The sequence below is a fragment of the Oreochromis niloticus genome, linkage group LG19, assembly GCF_001858045.2.
Source record: "Oreochromis niloticus isolate F11D_XX linkage group LG19, O_niloticus_UMD_NMBU, whole genome shotgun sequence".
Taxonomy (NCBI): domain Eukaryota; kingdom Metazoa; phylum Chordata; class Actinopteri; order Cichliformes; family Cichlidae; genus Oreochromis; species Oreochromis niloticus.
In genome coordinates this window covers 23,396,227-23,423,854 of record NC_031983.2, presented here as the reverse complement: position 1 = coordinate 23,423,854, position 27,628 = coordinate 23,396,227, and the positions used below count along the sequence as shown (strand labels likewise).

Genomic DNA, 27,628 nt, shown 5'->3' with positions numbered 1-27,628 from the left:
TCCCTTCGACAGGACTTTTCACTTTACTTTTATCTTTATTTAATTAACTGAATTCTGTATCCCACAAATTTGTTGTCATTTATTCAAATCAACTCACCTTCACATTGATTGGAACTAATTTGGGATTGGTTTTGTTTTTGTGGATTGAGTTTCACATTTGCTCAGAGCCAGCACTTGTGCTTGGGAGTTAATTGAAGGCAGGTGTGTTTGAGTGTGCCTCCACACTCCACATCTCTATTTATAACACACACTCCAAACACTGGGTCTCTCAGTTTCTGTCTGCAGGTATGCCATGTAGTTCAGATTTAGGTGGTTGACATTCTTGGGGGTTTTCATTGGGTATTTTAATTAAGATTCAGCTGAATACTTATGTTTTATCCTCTTGTTTCTGTCTGCAGGCCATGGTCTGCTAAGTTCTGCAGCCTAAATAAAAAGGTCAGTTTATTAAGGCTGATGGCCAACTTCATGCAAGGTGATGAGTGTGAAAGGATACACACAAGCACATAAAAGCTGCCAGAGGACTAGAAGGAGCAGTCACCAACTGCTTGGTTAAATTAATTAAATTAGTTAATTGTTTTAACTGCTAACTATACTTAAACTAAGCTTCCACATTTCTGTTTACACTTTTATGAAATATTCTAACTTAAATTTTAACTTATACACTCTATTTTTATCTATATTGGTTTTAATTAAATAATTGATTATACTTAGGGTTTTATAAAACTGTATTTTTACCTATTTTTTACATCGATCATTTAAGCTAGTTTTTTTCCCCAGCTAATTAGCCAGTGGCCTGTATTTCTATTTTTAGCACATAATTTTTATTTTAATATATTTTATTTTTAATTGCTATATTTTTAGCTAATACTTTTTTATTTATTTGTAATAGTAGGTAGTTGCAGTTTTGCTAATAATTTAATTTATTAATTAATACTGAATCTTCTAGCTATTAGCGTATATTTAGATTTTAATTTTTATAATTTTATTCATATTTTTTTACAAATTATTTTAACTTTGCCATAGCCTATGGTTCACTATCACTTAATTTAGTCTACTAGCATTTAAGGAAGTTTGTTTGCCATTTCTCAAATTTTCAGCTCTCTAAGTATCTCAAAATTATAAGACATAAATATAGATTATGAATTATGACTCTTGTAACTTAAAATTTAAAAATACTAGTTGAAATTTTAAATAGTAACCAAAATTTTTAGCTTACAGGTGGCACAAAAAAGTAGTGAGAACTTTCCATAATGATTTTTTAAGCAATTTATGTTCATATTTTTATTTATAAAAACTGTTTATCCAATGTAAATTATTTAGATATAATTTTTTTTTTTTTTTTTTTTTTTTTTAATTTAGGGTTTGTTTTTTTGTTTTTTTACCTTTTAGATCACTTAATTTATACTTTTTGGGGGCTGTCTATTTTCAGATTTTTTTTCTGCAGTTTTTTGAGGTCCATTCAATTTAATAGAAATTGTAATTTGTTTTTAAACTTTTCTTGTGTTTTTGATAGTTTGAGATAATGGCACTAATCCTCACGGAGAATCATGTTGTAGTGCACACAAAGCACCACACAAAGATCTACTGAAAATACTATTTTGACTCTGAGAATTATGGCTCTTTCAGTCCAGTCTATATCATGCTGGGTAATCATATGGGAATATTTACTTAATTACTCTAAATTAAACTCCAGATGTGCATTATAGGGCCTGGATCTTTTTTTCCTTTATAATTTTCTGTTGATTTTCACTGTGTGGTCTCCGGTGCCTGCAGCTGCAAACAGCCACAGTTTCAGCAGCGCTCTCTGCTGGCAGCTCAGTCATACTTCATGCATGCGTTAAGGCTGGCCACGTTCTTCATCTCGAGTATGGAAGACATTTGTTCATTCTTCTGTGACATCCAAACACAGCACAGGAATCATTTACTGTTAAAGTGAAGAGTTCAAAGTTTATCTCTTCCTCCTTTTACCGTATTATGTGTGTGTGTTAGTAATTCCACTGCAGGATGTTAAGATAAGGTTCACCACATGATTTATCAGTGATTGCAAAAGATTTTGTGCAATTCCTAACTGGCAGTGACAGAGGGCACCCAAAGGTGATGGTGTGACTCCTTTTGTCAGCCACTTTGGCCAAGTGGTTACCAAATAAGGCATGATATTAAATCCAGGAAACTGGTTTTTCTGCCTTCAAGATTACACAATCAGAGGAACGTGGGGGGAAAGAAGTGATGTGAGCATTCACGGTGATGTCAACGTTTTTCCTTTTCTATTATCACTTGTTTAACATTGCTGAAATAGCTGATGACACATCGGCCAGCTGACCTGTGAGCGTCATTGTGTCTGTTTTTAGCAGCGCGCACTGTAAAAACCTCGGCCCACTTGGCCTCAGAAGCCCTTGTCTTTCTCTTTCCTGCTGCCCGTGTCGCCCACACTCTCCCCTGGATAGCGGCATACGGCCACAGCCTCTTCTTTCGCCTCCACTCCCCTCCACTCTTCCCTCACCCACTGACCCACTGGCGGAAAGCGTGGGTGCCATCTGTGGTGGAGAGGCTACTTTTAGCCTCCCAGGCTGCTATTTTTCTCTTCACTGTTTTTTTTTCTTCTTAAATTTAAACACAAAGCACGGGCTTACTTACGCAATACTTGTCTCCCTCACTGGTTCTCTCTCCTATTGCTTCACAAGTCCTGTTTACACAACAGTGCACATGGACCATGGCAGCACACTCTACAGGAAGAATGACTGTAAAATTTAGACATGATTAATTCTTTTATGCAACTGTATAAATTGTTTGAAACTGCCATCAGTCTTGAGGTATGCTGAGCTGAGCTCTAATCCCCTACATATCTGGAATAATGACATGGTGTCAGAGGTACATTAAAAACACCACCAAGTGTCATGTGTTACTTCATGCTGCAACACAATATGACAAAAAGAATCACAAAAGCACATGACGGTAATCATATGACAATGTGAAGTAATCTCACTTACTGGGATTTCTGACGACTATTGGGGAAAAAAGAGGGCATGATCTCAGTCATAGGTCAAACCACTGATGCTGACACTGCAGCTAAAGATAACTGCTCTTAACCACAACTCAGCCTTGTGGCCTCCATCAGTGAGTCCATACCTTTTTCATCAAAACACCCCAAAGCTCTGTTGATCACCCTATTCATCAACATTATGTCGTATTAGACTAAACTGTTACGCTGCTTTAAGTTTTCTGTTTAGTGACCAATTAGGCCTCCATTTTTAACTTTTTATCCTTAGTTTTAGTCATTAGTTTGGATCTTTTTAATGGTTGCTAATGGCTGCCGGTTATATCAAGACTTTATCTATTACGTTTATTTAACAGTTTCAACATTTTGATTGTTGGGGTTTCTTTCTATTATTGTAGGGTGAAGGTAACTGAACATTTAGCTAACAGTTTAACATTTAAGTTTGCATTTCTTTAAAAATTTGAACCATTATCCATATTTTAGGTAACAATTTCCAGTTTTTTATTTAAAAGTTTATGTAAAGTATAGTATATTTTAAGGTTTTATGTATCCGGACATAACTGATCCTTAGAAGATTAAAAAAAAAAATTTAAACATAGCCTTCAATGAACAGTAATACATGATATATTACATAGTTTTAACATTTTTTTTTAACAAAAACTAAGGTGAAAGGGTGACTGGAAAAGTAAGTACGCCCCATGACTCAATAGTTTGTATTGTAGAACTACTTTTAGCAGCAGTAATTTGATGTAATCGTTTTCTGTATGACTTTATCAGTCTCTCACATCATTGTGGGGGAATTTTGGCCGATTCCTCTTTGCAATGTTGCTTCGTTTCATTGAAGTCTGAGGGCACTTGTTTATGTACTTAAGGTCATACCACAGCATTTCAGTCAGGTTGAGGTCTACATCTAGGTCACATTTGACTTTAGAATACTTTGATACTCAGAGGAGTTCATAGCCGACTGGTCCCATGGCTGCAAAATGAAGTCAAATCCTCACCCCTCCACCACCGTGTCGACAGTTGGTGTGAGATGGCTGTGCTGATATATTGTGTTTAGCTCCACTTTGCTGTCATCTGTCCAAATGACATTATTCCATAAGTCTTGTAGTTTATTCAGATTCAACCAGGAAAACCGAAGCTGTGCAACCAAGTAAATTCAGAGCATGTATAAAGTATTCAAGAGTCAAAACTTGTTCAGTCTTTTTCTAATTGTATGTTTTGAATTTTAGCAAGTGCTAACAAAAACCTTTAGAGTCTGAGATGAAGCTCTGTGGTTTTTGAAACTTCTCTAAGCATTAAACAGTCTGACCTTGGGGTAAATGTGTTGGGATGTTTTTATAGTTACAGTTTCATTTCCTTAATTACCAGCTAACAAATACAACTATAAGTCACACATTTTAGAAAAATATAATTTATGTAAATTTAAATGCACGTTTTTCAGTCAGATTCAAAGCTCATTATTGAATTCTCTTATACATGTTAGCCGAGTTTAAATTGCTTATGCATTCTTTTAACACACAGTTTCTGCTGTTTCTATACCGTTAGCTGACAACATCAATAATACCTCTAATGATTTCCATGTTATCATTGCTAATTTTATCTGTTTATCCTGCTTCTTTTATCAATAAAATCATCTACATTTTGACTTTAGTCCCAGTTTGAACAAGATATTTCAACAGTATGTTATTATCATATTCTCTGTTTAAGTCATACATGTGTCCGTAGACCCTTCAATATACCCTAGTTAGAAATCAGTGAGGAAGGAGACATTTCTCCTCCCTTGCTCTAATGTTAATGTTAAAATGATAGTTCCCTAAATTGTTCAGTTCCAGTTTAATTTAAGCATTGAAACTAAATGTTTGCATACAGTGAGACCTCCTTAGGAACGTCTCTGGAGGGTTGGGGATTTATACACACATGTGCAACCTTTTCCACACAGTGCTGGCTAAGAAAAGGTCACCATGCTGACCTTTAAAAACCATTCCCCTGTGCAGCATGCTTCTATTTAAGTTTTATTCCAGTTATTATCGTCTTTTCTTTTTCTAGTGAAGCTGGAAAATACAGAATAGCTTTCTGGGAACACAGCCTTTATTTATGTTCCAGCAGTCAAATGAATGTGCACTTGTGTGTGTGTTCCACTCGACAGGTCATGGTGGCCTGGAAGGGCACATTTGATTTTTGCTTGTTGGAGTCTCTGTTGCTGGATATTATATTTATTGGAACAAATTATTTTACCTGTGGTGACAAATTCAACAACAAACCCATTCAGTCATTTATTTGCTGAGTGTACTGTGAAATGCTGCAATTTTCCACAGAATGTCAATGAAATCAGCCTTTTTATTATCTCATTAGCTGCAAGAGGCTGTTCGCTTTGTGACTGGCAGATTTGCAATGTAACTACAGCTCTGTGCAAAAGTTTCTTCATTTCATATATTTTGGTAGGAAAATGGGAACTAGACACTGAAATATATTGAGACGTCTGCAAATGTACACGGAACAACAACACATAAGGCAACAAATAGAGTTTGTACTGTTCTAACAAGCTTAAAAGTCAATATTTGGTGTGACCATCTGTAATATTTAACACAGCAAAACTCTCTTTGGCAGATATCTTGTAATTTATTGAATTAGTCTTCGGGAATAGTCTGCCAAGATGATTCCACAATGCCTCAGCAATGTTGAGGTCTGCACTCTATGGTACTATGGAGGCCAACTGCATGTTCTTCTATCCAGGTATGCATTTACTGCATTGGCAATCTGTTTGGGATCATTGTACTGAAAATGAAGCTTTTCCAGATAAAAATCTGACATTATTTTTCTGATTTCCTAATTCCTTTTAATTTTGACAAGATCTCCAACACCACTGGCCGAAGCCCAAACCATGACAGAGCCTCCACCTTGTTTTATAGATGCCTGTACACACCGACTATTGTACAGCTCCCCTTGTTTCCTACTTACACATTGCCACCGATTTTGAGCCCAGTTTTTGTGTGATTTGGCGTATCTCAGCATTTCCCCCTGTTTTCCTTCCTTATGAAGCACAGCCACCCTTCCACTGAGACCTGGTAGAAGAGTGACTGACATTTCACTGTTCCAGAAACATTTCACTGATGTTTCAGGCCTCATGATTTTCTTCAATTTCCTCACTTTTGTTCAGGACACAGTGCACACCATGCCAAAACCATCAAGTTTGTGGCTAGTGGGAATCATCTTGTTGGTGCAAAAAATACAGTTTTATCCCTGTTAGACAGTTTTTTGACATTTTTCATAGATTCAGCTAAAGAAATTGGAACAAATTGCGTGTGTGTCTGTGTGAGAGAGAGAGAGAGAGAGAGAGAGAGAGAGAGAGAGAGAGAGAGAGAGAGAGAGATGTTGCTAATAACAAAGTGTCCAAAGAGAGAATTTAAAATTGATTCTTTATTTCAAAATCTTTATCTAAAGAAAGAAGATAAGCGAAATGAGTTCATCTTTTGAGTTAATTGGATTTTTTATATTCTTTAAGAATTCATAGGCCAGTTTTAAATGATTTAATGACCAAAACAAAAGCATTCTTTAAATGTCAGCTACAAGGACGTAAAATAAGTGAGAGGGCAGCAAGAAAAAAGGCTGGAGAACTATTGTTAAAGACCACTTTAAAAATTACTAGAAAGCCTGGCTCCTTGGAAACAAACTATAAGGAAATGAGGTGTGGCTCAGGACTTTAGCACAGTAGTATATTTATCAATTTTACTTTCTTTTTCTTTTTTTATTATTGTAACAACAGTGCTCATCTGCTCTTGTTGCCACCTAACCTTGGCTCAGGTCAGTCTGCAGAAGAACTGGCCTCGAGAGGTTTGCGTGCTTTCTTTTTTCTATATTAAGTGACCCATATGAGCAAACATAAGCATTTCTATTTTCATTTTGAAAACAGTGACAAAGTCCATGTCAGGTGGTAGTGGGGGTGGCAGTTGCACAAACAATCCTGACTAAGGAGGAGACTATGAGTTGCCTCATGATAGCTGTGCACCCGGAAACTTCTATTATGCATATGTACAGTTTTACTACATTACAGCTTAATTTACAATCTCAATCTGGAGCGCTGACATCACCGTCTGTCGCTCATGCTATGAGAGCACAGAACAAATGCCATGCTAATTCACTTCATGATTACAGTAGGCAAAGAAAAACAATACATACACTTACAGTATGTATATCTACAAAAAAAAACCAAAGAAAAAAAGATTGTGAACCTCATTTGCACATTTAGCATTTTCCCCCAAGTTCAGCCATCTTTGAGGTGCAAATCTTCTTAAAATATCCCAGGAAATTACAGTGGATGTGAGTTAAAATGGTCTCTTTCACCCTTTTACTCTTTCACCAGTTTATTTACAAGACTGCTGCATATTGCTGAACTTAAAAAGACAAGCTTGTGTGATCAAATTTTGCAGTAATAGCAACAACATACTGGACAAAATTTAAACAAACTGATTAAACCATTGTTTTTAATCTGGGAGTGTTTACTTATTCTGCTTGGATGTTTCTTAACATTTATTTTTGCTGAATGTAGTTTTATTCGTGGAAAACACTGAAAATATTTCAGTTCACCAACAAGAGAGGGCAGCAAAGTGTTTCGGTGCAGTCGCTGAGCTCCTCTTTTATGCGTCCTTGTGGTGCAGGAAGCAGAGCTGATTTAATGAGAGCAGTAGGAAGCGCAGCGTGCTGCAGCGGCCCTCGTCACTGGCCTGGTATGGAAGCACTGCTCTTAGATGATGGATGACGCCGGGCCGGCCACGGCCAAGATGAACAAAGGTGGGGGGGCCTCGGGGTGCTACTTCCTCCATCGCTCTCTTGGCAGTGGCATAAATTGCTGAGGTTGCCTAGCGACCGGAAGCATGGAAACAGAAGGTGTCACTTGCTACCTCAGAGCTGGATTTAGCCAAATTGTAAAATAGCCATCCACAGATCATGAGGGGGATGGAGTTACTAAAGATAAGCAGGAGAAGGCAGCAGGATCAGAAAATAGACAGAGGTCACTGCGAGGTCCACTGATGCATCACTCTACACTGCTGCACTGGAGACATTTAAAGCAGCATTTAATTGAAAAGAAGGCAGTGGACAATCGTAAAATCCATATGTACAAAATGAGAGAAAACTACACTTTCATGTATTTGTAATCGATGATTATCACTACTGAAAGCTTGGGGGGGAAAAGCAACAAAAAAACCCCCAAACATGACACATGTACATGTAAAAGTAGAGACTAATATGTGAGTGTATGTTTTTTGAAAATGCCATAAAATTACATTGCCAATATCTTAAACATTGAGACAATGGTGAAACAACTTAAATTTATAATTGTTAAATTTAACAGTCCTAAAAGGCACTCCATTTTTAAACCTTGACTAGTTTTATGGAACATATGACTATATTTAGTAGGGGAAAAGTGCTAATAAAGGTAGCCAACTATTGGCTACCTTTATTAGCATGTTAACGGTTTAGACACCTTCTAGTTATTGCAGAGTAAAAAATTCAATCCCAAATTTCGTTCAACAGAACTGAAGCTCTAAATTCTAGCAAGTTGTTAATGCATTTAACCGCCCATAAACCCACATTCAGATAATTTACTAACATCAAAAACAGAGGCATAGTTCCCAGTAACCAGTTCCCAGTAGTTCAATTCCTCAGAATTGTTAGTTTCCTTGCATTTCAATCCCGCTTATCAGTTCCACTTGCTTGAGGAGGAAAATAGTGGCACAGTCTACAGCACCTTCGGCAGCTGCGCAGACAAAGTGCTAACGGTAAGACAGACAAGAACCCAGATTGATGTTAAAGCTGAATGAATGCCAACTCCAGCCCCACAGCCAGACCCTGAACTTCAACGGGTAACAAACTGATGAACACTCAGACTCCACCGTCTGTTTTTACCTGCTCATGTTTCTAAAGTAGAATCACTATGGCGATCAATTTTAAGTCTGTTGAAGGCTTTGTGTTCATACCTAAATACTAAGAGAAAGATCATATGCGTTCCCTTATTAGGATAGGGATTTGTGTTGGTGTGTGGGGCCGTAGACTGTTTATAATGTTAAATGGTTTTTATGAGACAGTAAGATTTCAGGTCACTTTACAGAGAAACATGAAAGTAATGTAACGAGTAGTATAATGAATTAATGTACTACATTAATTTTAAGTAAAGTGTTTTGTGTAATATGTGGAATCATGTTTTTAGTAACAACTCCAACACTGATCACGACAAAGATCAGTGTTGGATACTGATCTACTACCTCCAACATGCACAAACATTTCGTCCACAGCATTCAATTAATTTGCACGAATATAATGTCTTTGATATGGTGCTTAGCAATGATATTGACTCTCAAAGCGGAGCCAGTGAGAACCTAATGAGAACCGATAAGGAATTGAATTGATAAGTGACATAAGTAAATTCTTATCAGTTCCCATCCCTAGGTCTGGCACAGGCTGTTAGAGCAACTGTAGCTTTCAGGACTTCCACACTGGCTTTATTTTTTAGACTCAGATTTTTTGTCAGGGCCCCTTTGGTAAATGGACTGGTTTATATACAGCGCTTGTCTACTCTGCCTGAGGGCTGAAAGCCTTTATACAACATGCCTCATTCACCCATTCATTTGCTCAACGTAGTGGTCAGCGCAGTGCTACTTCCTATGGGAAAGAGCCCCATTGACAGACATATTAGTTGCATTTCGCTAGCTGGTGACTGCTTTACCTATTCCAGGCTAATGCATGCAGAAATGTCAAACAACATGAACTAAATATATTTTTGCATGACTGTTTTAAGATTGACACATACAATCACCTACAGTAGCCACATGGGTATTACACTTATCAACTAACATTACACAGTGTTACGTAATGTAATGCTACATAATATTATGTTAATTAATAATTTAATTTGAGTGAAATGAGATTAAGTAAAAGTATTTTTGCTAATTGACAGGTAGAAGTCTTTTGTTACAGTGTCAGTCCAAATATATACATGTGGATACATCACTGGGGGGATAAGCCTTCTAATGCATGTGTGTCTATGGAGGCGTCCATGAATTTCCATTGGATTTTCAGCCAGTTTCGGTTTGTTACAATTGCTAAAACTGGTTTCATAATATGGGATACTTAGTTACTTTCTATAATGTCATGCTAAAAATACAGATTTTAAAATATTACAGTTCTGTAGGTGCTTTTTTGCAATGTTCTGTGTAACAAACCCACAGCAGACCCGGTGACATTCCAGTGCTCTTCAGCATGTTTTATTAACACGGTTGCTTGTATACACACAACAGCCGCAGCTCTCCCGCTGCCAGCCACACTCACATCAACAAGAACAACAATACTGCAGGACTCAGTACCATATTTAAGTCGGCAGGGCATGATTGCGGATGCTGTGCAGGTGCGTCCGCCTTCCCTGCACGGCACTGCAAGCCACGCCCCGCGACATTCTGCTTTAAAAGCTAGCCGTGAAATCTAAAAAGTGAAGGGGCTACTCAGTTATTTTAAAGAGCTGTCTAGTCCGGTGAAGGTCTGACTTGAAATAAGACCTGCAGACAAGTCAATAAGTCTCTCTGGCTCCATAAATCACAAGTCTTAACTTTAACTTCAAGCAATCTACACACAACAATGTAAATCTTAGTAAAACTTCAGCTCTGCATGTTTCTGTATCTACAACTTGGGTATATACAGAAATTAGCAGTTATTTAACCCTCAATATTGTAAATTTAGTGTTTTGTATTTTATTTTCTTTCTTCGTAAATTAAGTGCCAGAATAGTCACAGTAATCCTTTTAAACTGACTTAATATTTAGACATATCAAATTAAACATATTTGTAACAGTAAATTATTGCAAATACAACCTCCCACCAGGGGAGTGTTATTTGCTGTTGCTGTGTTTTGGCATTTCTTTCATTACAGCATCTGAAAACAACACAAAGTTGGTATTTTATTCAGGACTGAGTCAAAGCCCACAGTCAAAACCCCTGAGCAAGATGGTGGCAGCAGAGATGCATCTGCTGGATGCGCCTTACCAAGCAGCAGCCTCCGGGCAAAGACAGCATAAAAAGCGGGCGTAGTTTCTGGGAGTGGACATTAAGTTTAAGTTTAAGTTTAGCTAGCTGCTAGCTACTTACTTGGATTCACAGTTAGCGTCAGTTAGAGAGGAGTGGCTCTAAAATAAAGTGGCAAAAACTGCAGTTCTTCTAATGACCACAGAGGCTGACTACAAAAGTGGGTCAAACCCCAAAGACTCTCATGTAAACAGACCCAACCTTACAGCAGAAATAAAAATGTTTACAGTCGGGAACTGTTTGGGATTTTTTTTTTTATCATTCATCCATCTGGATGCTGGATTTAGGGAGGTGGATTGCAAGGTGTACCCACGATGTCTTCCAGGTCTCACATAATTGCTACTGTTATTAAAAGGGTACTCTCTGTCATTCTTTGTGCCTTCGATGCCTTCTGGTGTATTTTTAATGGAACTTGCTAGGCGCTTAATTGTGCTTAAAAAAAACATCCAAGAATTCCACAGCTGGAGGATGAGGGAGAGCACGACAACGGACAGAAGGAAATACAGACAATAAATACACAAGTGAGAGCCAGAGCACAGAGGAAACACCTGGGGAACACGGCTGACCATAGTCTGACTGACGAGAAGAGGGAAGCAGAACCAAACATAACACACACACAGGAAAAGAGACTATCACATTAAAACAGGAAACAGAGAAACACACGCACAGAAACTCAATACACTGACTAAATACCAAGGATGAGAGCTAGGGAGCGAGGGACGAGAGAGAGAGAGACATGGAGACACTTTGGCTTGATACTGACACCATGGCTAACTCATGCGAGCTTGACACAGTGATAGAAGAATAAACACACATGACTGACTCCTAATATTTTACTAATGTACTTATCACAAATCATCAGGTATCTGTGTTTGTGTTTTGTACCTTTTACAGTTTATGAATCCACCTTGCTAACTGAGCTTGCCATCTTTATCACACAATTTGGGAATCCACCACCTTGTCCTAATATTGTAACTTTTGGCTCTTAAAAAACAACATGGCAATATCCAAAATGCTAAATTGAGGCTTCAAACTGCAGTGTCCAAAACTAATGGGTGACATCATTCTGTCTTTTACATAAAGTCTATGGTATATGCATATACATTTTTTTAACCTTCTATTTGCAGACACTCTGAGCTCCACAGGTGTTTTGGCAATTACATTGCATTACAGTGTGAACTGATCAGACACCACAGCTAAAATTTTATGATTTAGACATTCACTTTATTTAAAAATAACTTGTTCTCACAATGATTTCTCAGCAACATGTCAGTATAAGGCCTGTCCTCCTAAATCCTGATTTCTTCTTTCCGACCAGTCCTCTCTCATTGTCATTGTCTTCCGCTTGTTTCCGCTCATCTCTCCTTATCGCCCCGTTATTAGGCTCTCATCTCCTCATCTCTGCATTTTCTCACTAATCCACGTCTCATTCCTCCCTCCAAAAACCACTCGTTCCCTCTCTGCCTTCCTGTTCCTCCCTGTTATTTACTTTTTCTCTATCGATCACCGTCACTTTCTCTCAGGCCTTCACTCACTTTTGTTCAAAAGCTTTCGCTTCTCTCCCCTCCCCTCGCCTCTACCATATACCTCCATCTCTGCCTCCATCTCTGGTGCGTGCACAGCGGATGGCGGCGGCCCACTCAGTCCTCTCAGGGAGCAGAAGGTTTGTCCACTCCCACTCAGGCTTTGCGTCATGGAACACAGAGAAATAGAGACAGAGGAGAGAGAACAGATGGGAGGAGGACACACTGGCTGCCTGTTTTATAACATTACTCCTGACAACACTGTGGTCATCAGTACGACTATGTAAAGTACCAGGCTATTGTAGACTCATCAAGCACGCCTATATATAGCAGAAAGCCGAATATAGAGGGGCAGGAAATGACATGTTTGGTGTGAAAAGGAAATGTTGTACAACACTTTTTATTCATAAACAAATCAATTCAATAAATACAGAATCTTATTTTAATAAATCTAAACAAGCATCAGGATTTTCTTTTTTCTTTTTCAGGCCATTAACTCACCCTTTAAAAACCTGTTGCCTGTGTGGAAATCCAATCTGATGGCTCCATTATCAAGAGATTGGTGTAACCATAGCGACCTGATGCACATCAGTGCATGACATCATAACTGACACAATCGTTCCCATTTACGCAAGTGGAAAGACAATTCAGATCCTTCTGCTGTTTTTGTTTTTGCCTGTTCCTGTTCCTGCTTCTGACTTTAAACCAGCATTGCATAAGATGCCGTCTGCAAAATGACAATTAAAAAGAAGAGAGAGAGATTTTGCAATTATAAATGACACAGAGAATACTAATAATACAGAAAATGCAAATGTTGTTTACTGGATTTACACAAGAACAAAACAAAAATGAGATTTGGGTAAACAAGAGATTAGATCTTCTCACTGCAAAGCTGAACACGAACAGTCAAATCTGGGTCACACTGAAAGCAAAAATCCACCCTGGGATACGTTTCCCACATTTTTTCCCAATGATTTTGGACAGCTGGATTTAGATATATAGACACAGACAAGTTGCTTCAAAAGCTCCAGAGAGAGCCGAGACCAGTGTGTGATGTGATCATGCAGCATTTTCTGGAACAGCCTCACTGGTAATGAATTAGAGGCTGAATGTGAGGACACGCTGACAGTACCCAGGGTGGTTTTGTGGGTAAGCGAGAATGTCTTTTGGTTTAGAGCTGCAGTGCAAGTAAAAAAAAAAAAGATGTGGGTGTAAAAGCATAATGAAATATTCTAAAAGTCCACAAAATCAGCCACCTACAAATTGTCAGAGGTGTAGATCTGCTGTTCAGCTTGATTTCAGTATTATGTGATCTGCTCATTTAATTATGAGCTTCAGCATGAAATGTATAATTGTACTGAGCTGTGTCTAAATGACTTTCTGTAACAGGTTTTTAAAAAATAAATCCGTCCTAATACCAGCTTGCACAGAAGGTGTTTGATATAGGAAGGAAGATATGAGAACTGTAATTTTCACTGCACTCATTGGCTCCAAGGAGTCACAACTCTCACCCAAGAGGAATAAGTAAACCAAACCAGTATCACATAATGAATGGTTATCCCTATAAAGTGATACAGTTATGATAAGAGAGTACACATTCCTTTAATTCAAGGACATAATAAAAATAATATAATCCTTAGCAGGTCTTAAAATGAGGCAAATGCGACTAAAGATAAACAACAACACATGACATATCGCACTATGTCATCATTTATCAAACAAAAACTAGGAATCAGTAGTTTGTTAAGCCACCTTCAGTAGTAGCTTGAATCAGTCGTTTTCTGTATGACTTTCTCAGTCTCTCACATCATCGTCAAGGAAATTTGGCCCAGTCTTCTTTCCAAAAATGCTTCAGCTCTTTGAAGTTTGTGGGCATTAGTTTATGCACAGCTCTTTTAGGGTCCTCCCACAGTATTTCAGGCTGGTGCTGATATGCTGCGTTTGGCTTCTGCCAAACATGGCGCTGTGCATTGTGGCCAAACGTCTCTGCTCTGGTCTTGTCTATCCAGAGGACATTGTTCCAAATGTCTTGAAACTGCAAACCTAAGCTATGCTACCATTTTCTTTTTAGTGAGAACAGGATTTTTCCTGGCAGCCCTTGCAAACTGTTCATACTTGTTCAGTCTGTTTCTAATTATATTGTAATGAACTTTAACATTTAACTGAGCCTGTAGAGTCTGATGTGAAGCTCTTGGGTTTTTGACAGTTTCTTTCATCATTGCACATTCTGACCCTGGGTTAAAATTGCTGGGACATCCACTCCTGGGAAGATTGGCAACTGTCTTTAATGTTTTCCACTTGCAAATAATCTTTGTCCTTGCAGAATGTTGGACTTCATGTTGTTTGGAAACGACCTTATAGCCTTTCCCAGATTGATAGGCAGCAGCTGTTGCTTCTCTATCATCATTGCTGATGTCTTTCCTCCTTGGCACTGTGTTAACACATACCTGAATGCTCCACATGAGCAAACTGCCAAAATCTCTGCTTTTATAGAGCGCTCACATTTGCTGATGATCAGTTAAACATTTGATTATCACCACCTGGCTGCTACTTACTTTGGTATTTCCTATGGAAGGAAGAAGGGTGACTTAGGTTTGGCTTATTTTTTGTTAAATAAATAATAACACCATGTCATCGTGCTTTGCTCATCTTTACCTCATTTAAGACATGCTAACAACCAGATTAATTTTTATCATGTCATGAGACATAAAACCTTAGAAATCAAAGAAGACATACTTTCTTTTTTTCCTTGATTGTATCTGTTCATTAATCTGTAAATTCTATGGGTAAGATATCTGGTACAGAAACTTATTATTGAACCATCTTTTTAGATAGTACCATACTTTGTATTCTGCAGTACATATGTCTGTCTGGATTTCTCTATCCAGCCCTTTGTTAAACTACTATAAGCTGAAACTGCTGGGGAACTTCCCATGATCCAATAAGCACTTGTCCTCAACTGCTCATGGTATTAAACTTTTATGCAACGACTGCTCTAACTTTTGTCTTTTCTCATCTCATCTGAAGTTTGTGTTTTGTCCTGTCTGTTGTTAATGGTCTCTCTGTGCTCCTCTTTTCTCTTGTCTTTCTCCCCCCCCACTCAGCTGCACCTCCCTGAGTTTGGTTCTGCTGGAGGTTATCTCCTATCACAAAAGTTCTTATCCCCACTGTTGCCATGTGCCTGACCTCAGGTGACTGTGATCTTGTAGGGTATATAGTGCCAATTATTGGTAAGAATTGGCACTATATAAACTAACTGAACTGAAGTTAAAGTTTGCACTATGAGAGATGTGGCTACTTTGGATGACAAGTGGCTAACACATAAAGCTATCTATTAAACCTCTGCTCAAGTCCCTGAAATGCACCTCTTAAATGTGTTTGTGCTGTTGTTGTGGACTTTCTATTTTGGAACTCTTGTTTGCCATAGGTCCTGGGTCATTGGCCCAGTGTTGGTGTTACATTGTATTCCTGCCTCCCTGTGCTCTCATGTCGGTCCTTGCCTCTCTGTATCTTGTCCTGAGTGATGTCTATGTCAAGTTTGTTTGTTGTACTTTCTGTGTTTCCGGTTTTATTGTGATAGTCTCTTGTCCCGTGTGCATGACATTCGATTTGCTTTCCCTTGTGTCATCAAGTGTATTCATTTCAGCAGTTTCTCCCTTTGTTTATCTGTATTCCTTGTTGTGTGATTCCTCATATGCCTGCTGTGTAACCCTTAGTTTTATGTTTCCTAGTTCAGCTCTCACCTGACTCTGTGTTTGTTTTTTGTCTTCTTTGTAAGTTACCAGTAATAAAAGTTAAAGCGCTTTCACGTCCTGTCTCCTGCGTCCTGCACTTCCTTCCCTCGTCACAGAGGTACATGACAGTTGTTACAGTTTGGAGTATTTTAAAATCAATTATCCGAATACACGGGAAGCTAAGGGGGAAAACATGAAGCCAGCGTATAAATCCCCACCTTTGCTCCCATTTTAATTACTACAGCCACTGAGGTCACTGTCACAAATGTTACCATGGGTTTTGGATTTATTAAAAAATCAAGTGTCAAGTGGTTCCACTCAGCTGTGTTAAATAACTCCTAAGAAATTGTTTGTATCTTACTCTAAAACCCAGAACTGCCTCAAGCAAAAACCAGTGAGTTAACCTGCCAAAATAGTCTTTCATTGAAATAACACAAATGACTCAAGTAAATTAAAAAAAAAAGAATCCATAATTTGTTCAGTAACTCCAACTAAAGAGGATTTTTTTTAAAACCAAAGGTTCATTTTCATTTTCTTTTCTTTCTTTTTTTTAGTGTAGTTGTTTCTTGCAAAAAGATCAGCATTTTTTTAACCCAGCAATTCTGTTCTCCAGCAGGGGATCAACTTAATGTGTCTGGAGGCTTCTGAGTCACAACAGAGCTACACTGAGCTCAACAGTTTAATCAATTACAACATTTTGTGTCATAATTGTTGTCCGTGGTGCTGATCTTTGGACCACCAGGGATGCTGGGACTTTCCAGTCCAATAATCATCAAATATCTGCTGACAGACAAAATGAATTATAAAAGATGGTATTCACAGATCCTAATGTAGGTTATTGCCTTGTTTCCTTTATAGTTCTTCTAGGAAATGTTATAATTTGAGCTATTTTGAGGGATAGCAATGTCAAGTGGGCTTTCAGCTTTCAAAGCAAAATGCAATTGCTCATTTGCTACATCATTGTGAGTTTCCATTACAGTCCTCAGTTCAAGATTGGGCAGCTTTCACATCTCAGTTTTTAAAAATACATCTTTTACCACATCCATTTACAGATACCACAAAACAGTTTATATTATTATTTCTTTCAAACTGGTTATTTTTCTCCTAATAAACGGTTAGCCAGACACAAATCTTGTCAATTAATTGATACTTGTACTCGCTGTGCTAGTTTAAAAAATATTTATAAATCCTCTGAATAATTCTGGAGGACTTAGCCAATGAAGAATATTTAGCACCTTGAAGTTACATTATTTCCTGACTCTAGACTTTTTGAGAGGCAAAACAATTAATCCAAAATTATTTTGCAGTTTTTCAAATTTAGTGACTTAAATTGAACATCTGACAGAATTTGAGTTTAAAATAAAAATAAATGACTAAGATGACAAAATAAGTCATCTAGATTTTTCACTCATTTATTACTAAAAATGCTGTCCACACAACAAGATTTCTAAAACAAACAAAACAAAAAAAGAACACACTACACATACAAGTGCCAAAAACTGCAGTTCCTCAAATGGCCATTGAGGCAGGCTCCAGAAGTGAGTCTTTCCCAACAGACTCTGATGTTTTCCCAGTTGTCACTGGGTGAAAAGTGAGGCCAGTCTGTCACAGGGCTAATACATAGACAGACAACCATTCACACTCACATTCACACCCCACAGCGAAATGAAAGTCACCAATTAACCTAATGTGCATGTTTATGGACTGCAGAGGAGCACCCAAAGAGAACCCACGCAGACACCTCAAGATAATGCAAACTTGACACAAAAAAAGGGCCTGGACAGAATTTGAACCCAGGACCTTTGTACTGTGAGGCGACCACTGTGTTACCCTGTGTTTACAGCCTGGAACAAAAAGTGCTTTTGGTGTCAATCGCTACTTTCCCCTTTCCTAACAACTGCACAGGGCATAGATTTTATACTAATTACCACTGATTAGTAAATATATGTGTTGATACCTTTGTAGAGTTTATGCATGGAGCTAGCTACCTAAATGTGCAAAACCATATGTATATGACAGCGACAACCTTCATCTTCTGTATATCATCTATATATATATAGCCTACGACTGACTTCCATGAGTAATCAAGGAATAAACTGTCAACAGTGTGAGATTCCACCTTATTCATCTTTAAACGACCTCTCTGTTTGTTCAAATATGTTACATGCTTCATTTTATTCCTCACAATCACCAAATAGATGGAGCCAGTGGACACACAAAGACTACTGTCCCTTCTATGACTGATCAAAGTTCCTCTGACGTGAAACCGTAGGCAGTTTTTTCCCCTCATTTGTTTTAATGGCTGACCCCCTAAACACAACTCTGAAAAGACACAGACTGTACCTCACATGGTGGGGTGAAAAAAAACAACCCTTTTGTTATTCATTCCTTCCTTTTATATAATACTTAATAGGACACAGTGCTGACGCAGGCTGGGGAGTTGTGAACCAGTGTGTGGTGTTTGGTGCCTCTGACTCTTCATGTGTGTGAGTCATCGTGTCACCTACTGCGATCAGGTTGGTAGGTCAAAACAACAGCAAACCGTTGTTGTGACAGCTAATAATAAGCGAGCTGAGGCTTGTTTGGTGGAGGTGGTCGGTGCGTTTGTGTGTGTGCATGTGTGTTTTGGGAGCTGGGTACATGCTGCTTTGAGTTATTAATAATCATCAGACAGTAGTGGAGGGAGTCAATATCTTTTACAGCCTGTGCTTTGTGCTTATTAAATTAATAAGCCGTTTTATTCACTTATCAAGCCCACTATGATGTACCCTAACCCCAATGCTGCCACTTTTCAAAATAAAAGGACTAGAGGAGGAGTGTTTCTTAACCTAAACCTGCATTAACCAATATTTTTATATTAAAAATAGATCAATTTACTATGTAACAACATGTCTGTACATTTATCCTCTTTTGGCTTGTTGTTTTCAGGCTGGCTGAACATTAATTTCCACATATGCAAACATCTTACAAATTATAGTACAAGTTCACGCTACTGCCAACAAGGTTAAGTATTTCCTGCTGTTTATTTTGTCTTCCAGTAGCATTACGCAAAAACAGTATAACAATATTTGGTGGTGAAATGGAACATGGGTTTACACAGGCTGGAATTTGAACATTGCTGATACGTATTATAAAGCTATTTAATTTATTTGAAGTCCAGGCTCGGGCTGGGCCACCCAAGGACATAAAGAGTTGTTCTTAAGGCACTCCAAGTCTTTATGTTTTCTGTCACTGTCAGGCTGGGAGATGAATCATCCGCCTAGTGAGGATCTGACCACCCTGAGCAGGTTTTCATTAATGGTATCACCATAGTTATCTCCATTCACCTTTTTCACAGCCCTATAGTCTCTGCTGCTGAAAAACACCCCAACAGTATAAAGTTAATGCCAACTTGCTTCACTGTAGGAAAGGCAAAGGGTAGGTGTGCAGTGAAAATAATGCTTAGATTTGAGCCCAAATGGTTGAATACAGGTTTTATAATTTGAGAGTGTTTTTAAGGTAATTTGTGCAAACAGACTTTGTGTTTGTCCGTCTGGCAGGTTTCCCTACAGTATCTGCAGGAACGATCTTGACCAAGAGATCATCAGGTTCTTAGTTGGCTTGGCCAGGAAGCAATCTCTGGGAATCTCTGTGCTCTTGGGAACCTTTAATGTTGCATGTGTATATGTTTCTTTGCCTGGACATAATCACAAGCTCTCCAGGGCTGTGCAAGCAGTTTGTTTAACCTTGTGACTTGTTCTTAATCAGGAATAACACAGACTACTTAGAATTTTTTTAGTCTGATAATTGGCTTTAACACAGACACAAGCTTAGCCACCAACGCCGCCCCCCATTTTTAAAATTCTCTCTTTTTTCACCTTCCTTCACTTTTGCTCTCAGTTGAAGATATGACTACACTTGCATCAGTATCAAACACACAAACGTTTTTCTTCCTGCACACTTGTGCTAATATCAGCTGATTTCATATGTTGTGAGGAGGAAAATGCTGGAGCAGTCTACTGTGGAGATATGGATATTACTTTTATTTATATTGCACCGGAGGATAGAGCGCAATGGTAGAATGCAAAATGTTTCTAGGACAGAATCAACTGCATTATACTGCTAAATGAATTTTTGTCATTCGCAAGCAACTGCACAGATACCATGCTAACGTAAAGCTAGCCAAGAATCCAGATGATAAAGCTGAGTGTATGCAGACCCCAGCTCAGCAGCCAGAGCCTGAACTTCAGCAGGTAACAATGCCAGTCATGTAGTCATGCTTGCAGCCTCTATTTCCCCAGTACGCCTCTACAGTAGAATCACTGTAGCAGTCTAATTAATGTTGGTTTAGGTAGACTATAGATACAGTGTATGTGGAACATTTAAAGATTAGACTTTGCAATTGAAATTATGCTATATTTTCATTTCAGTTTCACTCTTTCTACAATATTAAACCTGTGGAAAAAGAGTAATGGTCTTCAGATTATTAATGAAACAAAATTTTTGAATCTTGGTGCCAGTTCTTCTTCTGGACAGTGTGAAGTGGTAAAGACAGTACAAGCAGGGCAGACGTGCACTGGATGGGGGGAGTCTTGAACTGCTGACCTGTAGGCCCTGAGGATGAGGGGAAGCTGGTAGTTCCACTCCTGCTTGTGTTCTGAGGTAAGGATAGCTAGCTGCTGGGCCAGTGTCCTGTTAAACCTCTCTGGAGTAGGGTGGGTCTTCTTAATCCCAAGGCATTTGCACATGGCAGCATTGCAGCGACAGTCTCTGCCTCCTGGTCTGGGATGGCATATGCCTCATACCACTTGGTAAAATAGTCAGTGGCAGCAAATCAAATCAAATCAAATGAAAATGTATTTATATAGCACATATTAAAACAACAGTGTTGACCATAGTGCTTCACAGTCAGTAAAAGCATGAGACAATTAAAACAAACAATAAAACAGGACAACAAACAATAGGTAACAACACAACAAGCTAGAACAGCCAACTAGTTAGAATCAAAAGTCAAAGTAAAAAGATAAGTTTTAAGACGTGATTTAAAAGCCTGGATAGACTCAGCAGTACGAATATGAACAGGGAGGTTATTCCACAGTCTAGGTGCCACAGTTGCAAAGGCCCGGTCATCTCTCGACTTCATTCGAGACCTAGGTTGTGCTAGGAGCCTGTGATTGGACGATCTAAGTGCTCTGTTGGGATTGTATAAGTGGAGTAGATCAGAAAGATAGGTGGGCGCTAAATTATTCAGAATTTTAAAAGTAAACAAAAGAATTTTAAAATCTATGCGATATTTAACAGGGAGCCAATGTAATTTGGCTAAAATTGGAGTTATGCGTTCATAGATTCTCGTACCTGTTAAAAGACGCGCAGCGGCATTTTGAATTAACTGAAGCCGGTAAAGAGAAGAGTGTTGGAGCCCCGAGTAGAGGGAGTTACAGTAGTCCAATCTGGATGTGATAAATGCGTGGATAAGCTTTTCAAGGTCCTTTAAAGGAAGGAATGGCTTTGCTTTAGATATCTGACGCAACTGGCAAAAGCTGTTTTTTACCACAGTGGAGACCTGTTTCTCAAGTTTAAAAGAGCCATCCAGGAACACTCCAAGGTTTCTTACAGTGAGCGAGAGATGGCTAGCGAGAGGGCCTAGGGCATCAGCTAACTGGTCTAGCGGAGTGTGACTACCAAAGACTATGATTTCAGTCTTATTCTCATTCAATGTAAGAAAATTATGTGATAACCAAATTTTAACTTCATGCAAACAGTTGAACAGAGGTTGCAAAGAAGCAGACACATCGGATTTCAAAGGTGAATAAATCTGGATATCATCAGCATAACAGTGAAAGGAGATGTTGTATTTTCTAAAGATTATTCCCAACGGCAACATGTACAAAGAGAAAAGAGCAGGACTGAGCACGGACCCTTGAGGCACACCACAATAAATAGGGGCAGAAGCAAGGACATAACGGTTTCCTCTATCTATACAGGGAAATGGCCCCTTGACATCCACAGCTACTCCATTGGTGCTCCTGCTGGTTGTTGCTAAAACTGAGTATGGGACTGTTCCAGTGGCCCCTTTTATTCCTGGTGAGAGGAATATGCATCACAGATGTGGCAGAAGTCCTCCACATCCTTCCGCTGCTGACTCCAGTAGTAGTCCTGGAGGCACCACAACCAGTCACCTCTCCTGCCCTGTGTCAGGATCTTTCCTAGCACTTTCCAAAACATCCTCCTTCAGCCTAAGAGCACTCAACTTGGCCCATAGTCCCTTGGTGGAAATAGAAATCCCAGTGACCTCACCCCAGTGGGGTCACTGCAGGACTGGTAGCAGGTTGGTGTCTTGCTCCTGCTGTGCCCTCCACTCTACAGCATCCACCATTAGGAGCACCCTGCAGGACAGCTGTGTTGCGCCGCCTGTCGCTGTGAGGTCCTGAGCCTTCTCTTCTTACTTCTCACAATAAAGGCAGCCTGCTGCAGCACATGAGCGGCAAGAAAGAGTAAGTGTTGGAATGGTGTGCCTATGCTCTGTGCTCCACAGTGAAATTAAAGGCCTGTGGCCACCTGCCCCTCTGGCTTGCTGAAAGACATCAGCCACGGGAGGGCAGCATGGTCAGTTCACCTTTCTGTCACCTTGCCTTTCCAATTTTTCATCTAGTAAGTCATTCTCAGTGTTGAGTCTGCAGCGCATGTCTGTCTTGTATTTCCTGTTTTACTTTGACGATCTTGTCTTGTGTGATGTATTCAGCTTTACATTCTCCCCGTCTCATCAGATTGTGTTCAGCTGTGTCGCCTTTTGGTTACTCCTTCGTTACCGTCTGGATATATAGTGTGTGTGTGTGTTTTCCTTTGTTTCCTGTTGGATCATCTTTGTATCCTCCACGGTGTATTTCCCCCAAGTCTCCAGGTTTTCAGGTTTCTTGTTCCTTGTTCCAAGTTTACAGGTTTCATATGGTGTTTAGTCTTCCCAGTTTAGGTTTTGTTAGCTCCGTGTAGTCGTTCTTTGCTTTTGTTTGTTGTTTTGTTCCACCTGTGTTCCCACCTGTTGCCCATCCTCTCGTTATCCTGTGTATGCATTTAAGTCCTCAGTATCCCTCTGATCATTGTTACGTCGTCCCCTTTTGCGGTGTTTCCATTTACGCCATGTTTCCCTCGTTAATTTCTAGTGTGTAGTATCTATGGCTTATTTTGAAAGTGAATAATACTTTACCATTAGGCCCATAGCTGTTGGACAAACAGTTGGACAAATTAGCAAATAAGTAGACAGCATTTGGGAAAGAACCGTGGCTTAATTTAACAGTGGATAGTATTTTCAATTAAGCTCCTCAAAATGTGCTCTTTGGTTACAAAGCTCCAGATTTTTCATTTTAGTTAAAATTGGATTTGAGCTCCTTCACGTCTTGAAAACACACTATTAAATGTCCAAACCTGCATGGCACTGACGACAGACTTGTTTACCAAGTAAAAGCTTCTCTAGATACCGACCACAGCTCATTTGTTAAAATATAAAAGTGAAGAAGCAGTGAAAAAATAAGTGTGTGAATGGAAGAGGAAGATGAGGACTATCAGTGCAATGAAGTGGGAGAAGGAAAGCAAACGTCCGGAGTGGCTGTGGAGAGTGCTGAGTGGGCGGGGTGGTGGAGGAGGAGGAAAGCTGAAGCTGGAGCTTGTGGTCTCAGCCTCCTTCTCAGAATTATCCCTCAGTGACGCAAGCTCCTCCACACACATCCTGACAGCTGCTCCCTGCCTGGTTACAGCTTTCCTCGGCCTGTCCAATAACATTCATGTTCATTTCCGCTTTAATGCATGGCTTTCCCTGCCGGTTTTACCAATACAGCTCCACTTGGCCTCATTACAACTTCATGTAATGTATTGTACTAGTGGGACTGTGATACTGTAGTGCAAATACTGGATCTTCTTTTTTTAAATGCGAGTAAGCTGTGGAGAAAAAGGGGCTAATAGTTTTATGCCACTTATATCACACAGCCAAACCATAATACATTGGATGCTCAAGAGGTAGCTGAAGTCCCTTTTGTGACTGCAGACACATGCTACCCCCTGTTTTTATAGTGGCTCTTTCACCATTAAAGTACTGTAGCAATATGGCATAACTCCTATTTGAGGAATCCCTTAATTAAATGGCTATAAAGCCCAGCGACAACCACTGAAAGCAAATTTGTCACAGTCTGGAAGAAAAGGGGAAAACTGTGGAAACAGATTTCAGTTGCTTGACTGTTTGAGTTTTTAATCTATAATGATAGAGTATTGGCTGATTTATATTAAACAGTTATGGTTTAAATGATAAATTTGTACATGTAAATGGAGAGTCCTCTTCAGACACTAAGGTCAATTATGGTGTTCCACAGGGTTCAGTGCTAGGACCAATTCTATTTACATTATACATGCTTCCCCTAGGCAACATCATTAGAAGACATAGCATAAATTTTCACTGCTATGCAGATGACACGCAGCTCTATCTATCCATGAAGCCAGGTAACACACACCAATTAGTTAAACTGCAGGAATGTCTTAAAGACATAAAGACCTGGATGGCCGCTAACTTTCTGCTTCTTAATTCAGATAAAACTGAGGTTATTGTACTCGGCCCTGAAAATCTTAGAAATATGGTATCTAAGCAGATTCTTACTCTGGATGGCATTACCTTGGCCTCCAGTAACACTGTGAGAAACCTTGGAGTCATTTTTGACCAGGACATGTCCTTCAACGCACATATTAAACAAATATGTAAGACTGCTTTCTTCCATTTGCGCAACATCTCTAAAATTAGAAATATCCTGTCTCAGAGTGATGCTGAAAAACTAGTTCATGCATTTATTACTTCCAGGCTGGACTACTGTAATTCACTATTATCAGGATGTCCTAAAAACTCGCTGAAAAGCCTTCAGCTAATCCAAAATGCTGCAGCAAGAGTACTGACAGGGACTAGAAAGAGAGAGCATATTTCTCCTGTTTTGGCTTCCCTTCATTGGCTTCCTGTTAAATCCAGAATTGAATTCAAAATCCTGCTCCTCACATACAAGGTCTTAAATAATCAGGCCCCATCTTATCTTAATGACCTTGTAGTACCATATCACCCTATTAGAGCACTTCGCTCTTGCACTGCAGGCCTACTTGTTGTTCCTAGAGTATTTAAAAGTAGAATGGGAGGCAGAGCCTTCAGTTTTCAGGCCCCTCTTCTGTGGAACCAACTTCCAGTTTGGATTCGGGAGACAGACACTATCTCTACTTTCAAGATTAGGCTTAAAACTTTCCTTTTTGCTAAAGCATATAGTTAGGGCTGGACCAGGTGACCCTGAATCCTCCCTTAGTTATGCTGCAATAGACGTAGGCTGCCGGGGATTCCCATGATGCATTGAGTTTTTCCCTTCCAGTCACCTTTCTCACTCACTATGTGCTAATAGACCTCTCTGCATCGAATCATATCTGTTATTAATCTCTGTCTCTCTTCCACAGCATGTCTTTCATCCTGTTTTCCTTCTTTCACCCCAACCGGTCGCAGCAGATGGCCGCCCCTCCCTGAGCCTGGTTCTGCCGGAGGCTTCTTCCTGTTAAAAGGGAGTTTTTCCTTCCCACTGTCGCCAAAGTGCTTGCTCATAGGGGGTCATATGATTGTTGGGTTTTCTCTGTATTTATTATTGTGCTATCTACTGTACAATATAAAGCGCCTTGAGGCGACTTTTGTTGTGATTTGGCGCTATATAAATAAAATTGAATTGAATTGAATTGAATAAACATTCAAAATGGATGTAAAAAAAAAAAATTAGCTCAAAAAAAATATATATATATCCATTGCCTTAAACACCACCTCCATCTCTGTCAGAGGGGACACTGAGGCATTCTGTCAGTCTAGAAATTTAAAGACTATTTTTCATTAGTACCTACTCGGGTTGGCTCACCACGGTTCGCAGGGTTTTCCAAAAGGTCATAGTACCTGGTACCAGGTACCTTTTTAGTGCCTACTCTGCCAGCAAGTTATCCAAGGTGATCCAAAAATATGGGTCTGCTCCAAAACCTCTTCCTGATAGAGGACATGCCCAAAACACCTCATCTAGGAGTAACAGCCCTACTCTGAGCCCTCTTAAATCACCAAATTGTCACCCTGTCTCTCAAGGAGAGCCCAGCCACCCTTTGGATGAAGCTCACTTCCACTCCTTGTATCCACAATCTCATTCTTTGGTCACTATCCAGAGTTCTTGGCCATAGGTGAACACGGGAATAGACAGGCCAGTAAATCCACAGCTTTTCTTTCACACTCAGCTCTCTTTTCATCATTATGGGCCAGTATACTATTCTAGCCATTAGAAATACGACGTAGTAAAACATAGCAGTAGTGTGGCTTCCACCCTGGCCATGAAACAGTAGACCAAATTTTGCAAGACTTTTGAAGGGATCATGTGTGTTTGAAAATCCAGACTGCGTGCGCTTTGCAGACGTGGAGAAAGGTTCAGGTCAGTCTTTCTGGGCGCAGAAGAGGAATGACATGAAAGGGAGATTTTTCTCAAGAATAATAAAATAAATAAATCAGTTTAAATTTAATTTGAACTTCCTTATCTTGAAGATATAGTAACAAGGATTATGCAATGGGAAACCACGCATACCCATCTTTTGTTAATACTAAAGAGTTTTGTTTATATTAGGCATAATATTTGGGTGTAGTATGGGAGTATGGGGTTCTGGATTTGTTGTTACTAAACTGAAAGTTGAGTCTGCAACACTGGAACATGTTTTAGTGGGTGTTGGACTTCACCAGGGTTGCCCCAAGTTGTCGATATCAGGATATCAAGCCACAGCTGGGACGACCTTGCCTTTCAAAACTGCTTATCGGTTCCACTTGCACTTTTGCTACAATCAGCTGATTTTAGTTTGTGTGCCAGAGGAGGAAAATAGTGGCAGTCTTGAGCATGGACATGGAAGACATTGATTTCTTTTCTTCTTTTTTTTGCACAATGGGACAAGAGTGTGATGGTAAAATCCCAAATGCATTGATAACAGAAACAACTGCATTATATTGCTAACATTCTAACTGTGGCTCTTTGCGAGCACATGCACAGACACCATGCTAACACTAAGCTCGTATGTGTGTCCTCATTAGTTAGAAAGGATAGATTTGTGTTGGTATGTGTCCTATAGGTTTCTATTGCTAACTGGTAATCATGAGATGGTGTGTTTCATGTCATTTTACAGAGAAATGCAAAAGTAATGTAACAGTATAATGAATTACTTTCTCTTGTGAGTAATTAACATTACTTTTAAGAAAAGCGCTCTGTGTAATATGTGTAATATGTGCCCCAACACTCATCACAGCATAGG

At 39.3% G+C, this 27,628-nt stretch overlaps 2 long non-coding RNA genes across 3 annotated transcripts in view; one reads left to right on the top strand and one right to left on the bottom strand.

Moving 5' to 3' along the window:
* Positions 1–226: 226 nt before the first annotated feature.
* On the top strand, positions 227–6,239 carry LOC102080570 (uncharacterized). The gene is made up of 4 exons (XR_270152.3): positions 227–285; positions 399–435; positions 5,606–5,731; positions 5,849–6,239. It is a non-coding gene; the product is annotated as an uncharacterized LOC102080570 (long non-coding RNA).
* A 1,391-nt stretch (positions 6,240–7,630) lies between these two features.
* LOC102079983 (uncharacterized) overlaps positions 7,631–27,628 on the bottom strand; it is a 28,237-nt gene continuing 8,239 nt past the window's right edge. For both annotated transcript variants that reach the window (XR_003215152.1, XR_002057456.2), the window contains 2 exons: positions 12,655–13,317; positions 7,631–7,854 (listed from right to left, as the gene is read on the bottom strand). This is a non-coding gene — a long non-coding RNA (uncharacterized LOC102079983). The remainder of the gene's footprint in view (positions 7,855–12,654; positions 13,318–27,628) is intronic.